General features: G+C 49.9%; 1 pseudogene across 1 annotated transcript; it reads left to right on the top strand.

The window, feature by feature from the left end:
• Nucleotides 1–5,761: 5,761 nt before the first annotated feature.
• LOC105511823 lies at nucleotides 5,762–7,697 on the top strand (annotated as a pseudogene). Its single transcript, XR_001001774.1, has one exon. The product of XR_001001774.1 is annotated as an interferon-related developmental regulator 2 pseudogene (transcript).
• The last annotated feature ends 494 nt before the right edge of the window (nucleotides 7,698–8,191 follow it).

Genomic DNA, 8,191 nt, shown 5'->3' with positions numbered 1-8,191 from the left:
AACTTTCTAACCCTAGATTCATTGCTTCTAAAAAAAAAAAAAAAGACTCCATAATGCAAAAACAGGCTTGATAATTAGTGAAGTCCATGTAACTAGAGGTTGTAAGGCCGAGGTCTTTGTCTGGAATGCTACAGAGATTTAATATTTGGATAGCAGCTAGATTTCTTTAAGTAACTTTCTAACCCTAGATTCATTGCTTCTAAAAATAATAATAATAACATAAATGAATCACATGAATAAGATTGTAGCCAGGCATGGTGGCTCACACCTGTAATCCCAACACTTTTGGAGGCTAAAGCCAGAGGATCGCTTGAGGCCAGGAGTTTGAGACCAGCCAGGCAACACAGGAAGACCCCTTTTCTACAAAAAGTCAAAAAAGTTAGTCAGGCATTGTGACATGCACCCATAATCGTAACTACTCCAGATGTTAAGGTAAGCATAGTAGTGTGAGGCTACAGTGAGCCATGATCACACCACTGCTCTCCAAGCTGGACAACAGACCAAGACCTTATCTTACAAAAATTAAAAAATAAGATTACAATGTTGGTGGGCAAATTTAACCTATTGGAGAGAAAAAATCTGAGAGGCATCTGCTTGTGTTCAAGTGCCAATTAAAAAATCAAGTAGCTCTTTTATTAGTTCGAGTAGCTCCTTTAAGGATGTCTGGTTTTTAGCCCAGTTCCCACTAGCACAGGTGAAGTAATCTTCTAGGTATGGTAATGTTGATGAATACACTTACCAGGTTTTGCCCACTCTAAGCACCAGGATCTTGACTGTAGTCATTTGACATAAGCCCATCTGGTCCAGCTATGCCTGCATGATTCCTGAATGGGGTTCTTTATCTTGGGACCTTGTGAAGACAGCAGAATCACTGGTTGCGAGTGAGTAAAGCTAAACCCTGGAGTGAAAACTGTGTCATTTATTCTAAGGTTCCCCTGACACTGTGTTCCTCTGAGTCTGGAGGATTGTCAGGGGCCACTGATAAAGACTCCTAGCTCATGAACTCTAGGGAGCTTCTGGGAAACCTTCTTTGGGGATAACCGAAACAATGACTTCTGTGGTGCTCTGGATTCCATTCCTCTTCTATGCCCCGCTCCATTCTCATCTCACTCTATCTGGCACGGAATGTTATGTCTGAATCAGTGCCCTTTGTTTTAGTCTCTCCATTTCCATTCACACGAGAATTCCTTTTCTGTGATATCTTTCTCTTCAGTGGCTTCCTCCAAAGAGCACTACAAAATGTTGTCTGCTTACCCCAGAAATAGCTTCCTTCTCTGTGTGCCTGTGCAGGGGCTTGCTCTGTCTGTCTCTGTCTAACCTGGGTGCCCTAGGGTCTGTCTTTGTATCCTTTCTCTTTGTGGTATCATACGGTGACCAACCATATTGATTTGCCCTGAACTGTCCTGGTTTTAGTACTGAAAGTCCGAAGTCCTGTGAAACTCTCTGTTGGTCACTTTCAGAGGGCAGAGACATTGTATATGCCTTTGATAGAAGAAGTTATTTCCTGAATGGAACCCAAGTTGAAAATAAATTCACTCCCTGTTAAGATAAAGCAGACCTGGGTTGGGTGCGGTGGCTCAAGCCTGTAATCCCAACATTTTGGGAAGTCGAGGCAGATGGATCACCTGAGATCAAGAGTTCAAGACCAGCCTGGCCAACATAGCGAGACCCTGTTTCTATAAAAAATAAAAATAATTTTAAAATACATTTTTTTAAAGCTGAAAGGAGAGCTGACCTTGGTCAAGGCTACACAGAGAGCTAGTGGCAGAGCCACACCAGAAGCCTGATGCCTGCTCCCTGTTCAGGGCTCCCAGGTGTCCTCTATGGGAGGGTCCCTGAAGCTTGCCCGTCCGGCAGCCCAGACAATGCTGGGAGCTATCCACGTTCACATCTGCTTCCCTCACCAGACTACGGGTTCCCTGGGGCCTGGGATGTGTTCTGACCCCTCTTTTACAAAACCAGCATATCAGTGGGGTCTGGGCACCTGACTTCCCAGTTTTCCACAGGCAGACTGGACCATGACTGTCCTGACAACCTCAGGGCTTCCTGTCCAGTGCTGCTACAGAATCAGACAACACTGGGCTCTATAGAGAGCTCCTAGTCCAGCTCCTGTATTGCTGCTGATAGGCAGGGGGAGGCCCAGAGGGGGTTCTGACCCAGCCACAGTCACACAGATGGTAAACCAGCATCATAGCCTGCCCACCCGGAATGCTCTAAATCAGAGCACAAAGAGTTTGGCTCAGATCCCTTCTCTTAGAGCCCCTCTCCTAGCGGGATGAGGGTCCCTAATGCCCACCTCCCCAAACACTGTCTTCCCAGAGCCTAGCCCCTCCTTGACTATGACAGGCTTTGGGCATTTCACTTTCAGCTTTCATACCAGAGACCTCTGCAGGTCGGCCCAGCTCATCTGCCCAACCCAGGCCATGCCAGCTGCTCCTTCCTCTCCCCAAGCCAGTGCTGCCTCAGTGGGAAGAACCAGGTTGGAGCTGAGCCTATCCCATTAAACCCCCAAGCTCTACCCCTTCTTGGCCTGCTGAGGCCTTGACCCCCAGAGGTTCCCTTTTACTGGGGCCCTGAATAATATTTTCTGGGGACCCCCATGTGGCTGGTTAGCAGTTACCATGGGCTTTGCTGATAATTAGAACAACAAGATTAATAGTGCTCAGTGGGACACAGAACTTTATGGTCTATGAGGACTTTCCCACGTATGGAGCAACTATTGGTATCCACATGTGACAGATGAGGAAACAAGCTCAGAGGTGAAAGGGATTGCCCAAAGTCACACAGCAATCCAAAGACAAGGCAGATTTCCTAACTCTCACTCCAGCCTCTGCACCAACTAATGACACAAATGAAAAAGTTTGTGAAAATTTTCCATGTAAATGTAAAATGCTGTGCTATTGGCTGCTGGGATCCTTCAAGTGTATTGAAGCTGGAGGAACAAGCGCGACAGAACAGAGAGCCACCCAGTCTCCCAAATCCGCACTCTTGCCCTCTCTTGCTCACTCTTCATCGTTCTTAGAGGCTGATATGGCTTGGCTCTGTGTCCCCACCCAAATCTCATCTTGAATTGTACTCCCACAATTCCAATGTGTTGTGGGAGGGACTCAGTGGGAGACAATTGAATCATGGAGGCGGCTTCCCCCATACTGTTCTCTTGGTAGTGAACAAGTCTCACGAGATCTGATGATTTTATCAAGGGTTTCCACTTTTGCGTCTTCCTCATTCTCTCTTTGCCTGCTACCATTCATGTAAGATGGGACTTGCTCTGCCTTGCCTTCTTTTTTTTTTTTTTTTTTTTTTTTTTTGAGACGGAGTCTTGCTCTGTCGCCTGGGCTGGAGTGCAGTGGCCGGATCTCAACTCACTGCAAACTCCGCTTCCCGGGTTTACGCCATTCTCCTGCCTCAGCCTCCCAAGTAGCTGGGACTACAGGCGCCCGCCACCTCGCCCGGCTAGTTTTTTGTATTTTTCAGTAGAGACGGGGTTTCACCATGTTAGCCAGGATGGTCTCGATCTCCTGACCTCGTGATCTGCCTGTCTCGGCCTCCCAAAGTGCTGGGATTACAGGCTTGAGCCACCGCGCCCGGCCGCTCTGCCTTGCCTTCTGCCATGATTGTGTGACTTCCCCAGCCAAGTGGAACTGTAAGTCCAATAAACCTCTTCCTTTTGTAAATTGCCCAGTCTCAGATATGTCTTTATCAGCATTGTGAAAAAGGACTAATACAGTCAATTGGTACCAATCGAGTGCGGCATTGCTGAAAAGATACCCAAAAATGGGGAAGCAACTTTGGAACTGGGTAACAAGCTCAGGTTGGAACAGTTCGGAGGGCTCAGAAGAAGTTCAGTCTTGAGTATATCTTTATCAGCAGTGTGAAAATGGACTAATACAGAGACCTTATAATTCTAAGCCCAACCTCCTCGAGGGAGCCTTCTATGACTTCATCTTCCTCCAGACTCCAGTGCTCTTTCTCTCCTCTGGATTGACCAGGACTGGCTGCCAATGCCACCATTTTAAAGATTAGGATAGCTGAGGCTCATTCTTCATTCCACATTGAATGAGGTTGGCTTTGCACTGGGTGTGCGGTCACAGGCAATTGACACAGTCTAGTGGGGTAGCCAGTCAAAACCTTGTCCAAACCTTGTCCAAACCTTGTCCATCATATCCACTGTGATCTCTGCTACTGTAGAGCTGAAGGGCCCAGAGGAGGAAATGAAGCCAACTCGCATCATGGAAGACATCTCTTAAATGGGTCATAAATTTCAAACAGATGAATAGAGTGCAGGCCACATAGGAGGGGGTAAACAAAGTCATGAAGTGTAGAAAAAGCAGGAGGTGTGTTAGAGGGGAGATAGAAGTTGGTTTGGGCTGCAGTATAGAAAGAGAGACTGGGAGTCTCCAAAGATGAGTCTAAAGAGGTTGGCAGGGGCCAGAGGGAAGACAGCCCTGAAGCCAAGGACTAAACACTCAGCATGAGGACATTGGAAAGCCAGAACCAGGCCTCAGACAGAGGACTAACATAGTTAGCTACATGTTTGAGAAGGCTCATACCCACTGTGCATGGAGAATGTCTTGGAGTGGGAGAGAGAGACCAGAGGCAGGGCAACCAGCCAGGAAGCTTGGTGGTGAGGAGAAGAAGAGGGAGGAGTATTAACGACAACGATAGCAGATGACGGCTGCCCTTTATTGAGAGCTTACTTGTGCTAATGGCTGTGCCCTGGTAGTCACATACTTCATTTCATTTAATCCAAAGAACAATTTCCATTACCTTTGTTTTATAGATGAGGGAGCTCAGAGGGTTAAGTAACTAAGCCTGCTTTGGTCATTCTGCTGGACAAATAGCGAGTTAGTGTAGAGTTCAATCCATCTGCAAAGCCATACCTCTTAACTATAAAAGCTTAGAGAATCTGGCTGGGCATGGTGCCTCACGTCTGTAATCCCACTTTGGGAGGTTGAGGCGGGTGGATCACTTGAGGCCAGGAGTTCGAGATCAGCCTGGCCAACATGGTGAAACCCCACCTCTACTAAAAACATAAAAATTAGCCAGGTGTGGTGGCACATGCCTGTAATTCCAGCTACTTGGAAGGATGAGGCAGGAGAATTTCTTGAACCTGGGAAGCAGAGGTTGCAGTAAGCCGAGATCAAGCCACTGCATTCCAGCCTGGGCAACGTAGTGAGGAAAAAAATTTGGAGAATCTTCAAGAGGTAGAATAGTCAGAATTTGACAACTGATTATGGAAAGGTCCAAGATGATGCCCAGTATTCTGGTTTGGGGGACAAGACATGGTGGTGATGTTGACTGATGTCTGGAGCTCAGGAGACAGAGTAGATGCAGGCGAAGACTTGGGAAGCATATACTAACGACAGTGAACAAGATCATCTAGGGAGAGGGTGTAGTGTGAGAAGGACAGAACCTTGGGGGGAAAACAACATGAGACTGAGGCAGAACAAGAAATGTCTGCAAAAGATACTGAGAAACAACAGCCAGAGAGCACGAAGCAAAACCAGGAGAGTGTAATATCACAGAGGCTCCCTAGGGCAGCTGTGGTCAGCAGCATCAAATGTTGCAGATGTGCCCAAGAGGACAAGAACTAGATGAAAAGTGTCTGTGGGGTCCGGTGATGAAGGGTGCCCCAGGTGTGAACTGGTGCCCCAGATGCGAACAGGCCAGTGGAACAGTGAGCATGGAAGGTTGAGAGTGAGTAAATGGAGAGAGAATAGATAACGTCTTCAAGATGTTTGCCTGTAAAGAGACGTCGTGGATGGGCACCTCGCAAAGATGGTGGCGCGCGCGGCGTGTGGCGCCCGTGGTCTGGCCAAGTCTCAGCGCAGCACACCAGCCCGCGTCTCGCTGTCCGGGAGCCCACACCCACCGGGTCCCTGACCCTGCGCCCCGCGGGCCCCCCCGCGCCCCCCGCGCCCGGTTCCCAGCATGCCTCGCGCCTGTAAGGGCAACGCGCTCCGGAAGGGAGGAGGTGCCCGGAGCAGTACCCAAGCTGACTCGGGTTCCAGTGATGATGAGGCAGCCAGTGAGGCCCGCAGCATCGCCAGTGAATGCCCCAGCCTTCTCAGCACCACTGCAGAGGACAGCCTTGGAGGGGATGTCGTGGATGAGCAGGGCCAGCAGAAAGACCTTGAGGAAAAGCTGAAGGAGTATGTGGACTGCTTCACAGACAAGAGTGCCAAGACCCGGCAGGGTGCTCTCGAGAGCCTGCGCCTGGCCCTGGCGTCGCGCCTACTCCCTGACTTCTTGCTGGAGCGCCGCCTCACACTAGCTGATGCCTGGAAAAGTGCCTCAAGAAAGGGAAGGGAGAGGAACAAGCCCTGGCTGCTGCTGTGCTAGGCCTGCTCTCCGTGCAGCTGGGTCCTGAACCCAAGGGTGAGGAGCTGTTCCACAGCCTGCAGCCTCTGCTGGTCTCTGTGCTCAGTGACAGCACAGCTAGCCCTGCTGCCCGGCTCCACTGTGCTTCTGCTCTTGGCCTGGGCTGCTACGTGGCTGCTGCCGACATCCAGGACCTGGTCTCTTGCCTTGCCTACTTAGAAAGTGTTTTCAGCCGGTTCTATGGCTTGGGCAGCTCCACAACTCCTGTGGTTCCTGCCAGCCTGCACGGCCTGCTCTGTGCTGCCCTGCAGTCCTGGGCATTGCTGCTCACCATCTCCCCCAGCACCCAAATCAGCCACATCCTTGACAAGCAGCTGCCCCGGCTGCCCCAGCTCTTGTCCAGTGAAAGTGTGAACCTGCGGATCGCTGCCGGTGAAACCATTGCACTGCCCTTTGAGCTTGCCCGGGACCTTGAGGAGGTGTTTGTTTAGGAGGACATGGAGGCCCTCTGCAGTGTCCTGTGCACTCTGGCCACTGACAGTAACAAGTACCGTGCCAAAGCCGATCGCCGGCGCCAGTGCTCTACTTTCCGCGCCGTGCTGCACTCCGTGGAGGGCGGTGAAGGTGGAGAAGAGATACTGCGCTTCGGCTTTGAGGTGCTCTACAGGGACAGCTGGGCTGGGCACCGGATCTACACTGCCTTCAAGGAAGTGCTGGGTTCAGCTATGCACCACCACCTCCAGAGCAATGAGCTACTCCGTGATATCTTTGGCCTGGGCCCTGTGCTGGTGCTGGATGCCACTGCCCTGAAGGCCTGCAAGGTTCCACGCTTCAAGAAGCACCTGTACAATGCTGCCGCCTTCAAAGCCCGGACCAAGGCTGGAAGCCGTGTGCGGGGCAAGCGGGCAGACATCCTGTGAAGCAGGACCTACCCAAGAGGAGACTTTCTATGCCCTTGGTCCGTATTTTTAACAGAAGACAGTGCAACAACTGGTTTCCACCAGTATTTGTCACTTTATTTTTTTAATGACAAAACCAAAAAGAGACATGGAGTGGGTAGCTGGGGGCCGGACACTTGGGACCCTGGCCCCTTTGTCCCTGCACTCAGCCCTGTGGCCTCTTCCTGCCCTGTCTCAGGCCAGGCTAAATATGTGCCTGTCCCAGGGCTGTGGGGCAGGTGCTAGGGGGCCTTTCCCTTCCTTACCTTTCCTTTCCTTTCTCAGGCCTTGCTCCCCCAGGTTGACCCACTCTTAGTGGGGTAGTGGCGTCTGGACAAATGCCACCACAGCAGGTGGAGAGGCAAAGCTACCTGGAATGGATTTGTGTGCTGATTTTTAAGGATTATTAGAGATAATTAAACAGAATGGTCAGGCTTCTGTGGTCTTAAAAAAAAGAAAAAGAGAGAGAGATGTGGATGGTTGGAGACTGATGAGATGTGTCCTAGTCAGTTCAAGGTTTTATAATAAAATACCTTAAACTGGGTCATTTACAAACAACAGAAATTCATTGCTCACAGTTCTGGAGGCTGGGAAGTCCAAGATCAAGGTGTCAGTGGATCCGGTGTCTGGTGAGGGCTGCTCTCTGCTTCATAGATGGCACTTTCTAGCTCTGTCCTCACATGGTGGAAGGGACCAACAAGCTCTCTCCGGCCTCTTTTATAAGGGATATAATCTCATTCAAGAGGGCTTCACTGTTACAACCTAATCACTTCCCAAAGACCCCACCATTAAATACCATCACCCTAGAGGTTAGGTTGGCTTTATTAAAAAAAAAAAAAAAAAGAATTTTTTTTTTTTTTTTGTAGAGACAGGATCTTGCTTTGTTGCCCAGGCTGATCTTGAACCCCTGGCCTCAAACAATCATCCTGCCT

The sequence above is a fragment of the Colobus angolensis genome, unplaced genomic scaffold (assembly GCF_000951035.1).
Source record: "Colobus angolensis palliatus isolate OR3802 unplaced genomic scaffold, Cang.pa_1.0 Scaffold205, whole genome shotgun sequence".
Lineage (NCBI taxonomy): Eukaryota > Metazoa > Chordata > Mammalia > Primates > Cercopithecidae > Colobus > Colobus angolensis.
The sequence above is the reverse complement of the archived record's forward strand: the minus strand, read 5'-3'. Positions and strand labels throughout refer to the sequence as shown.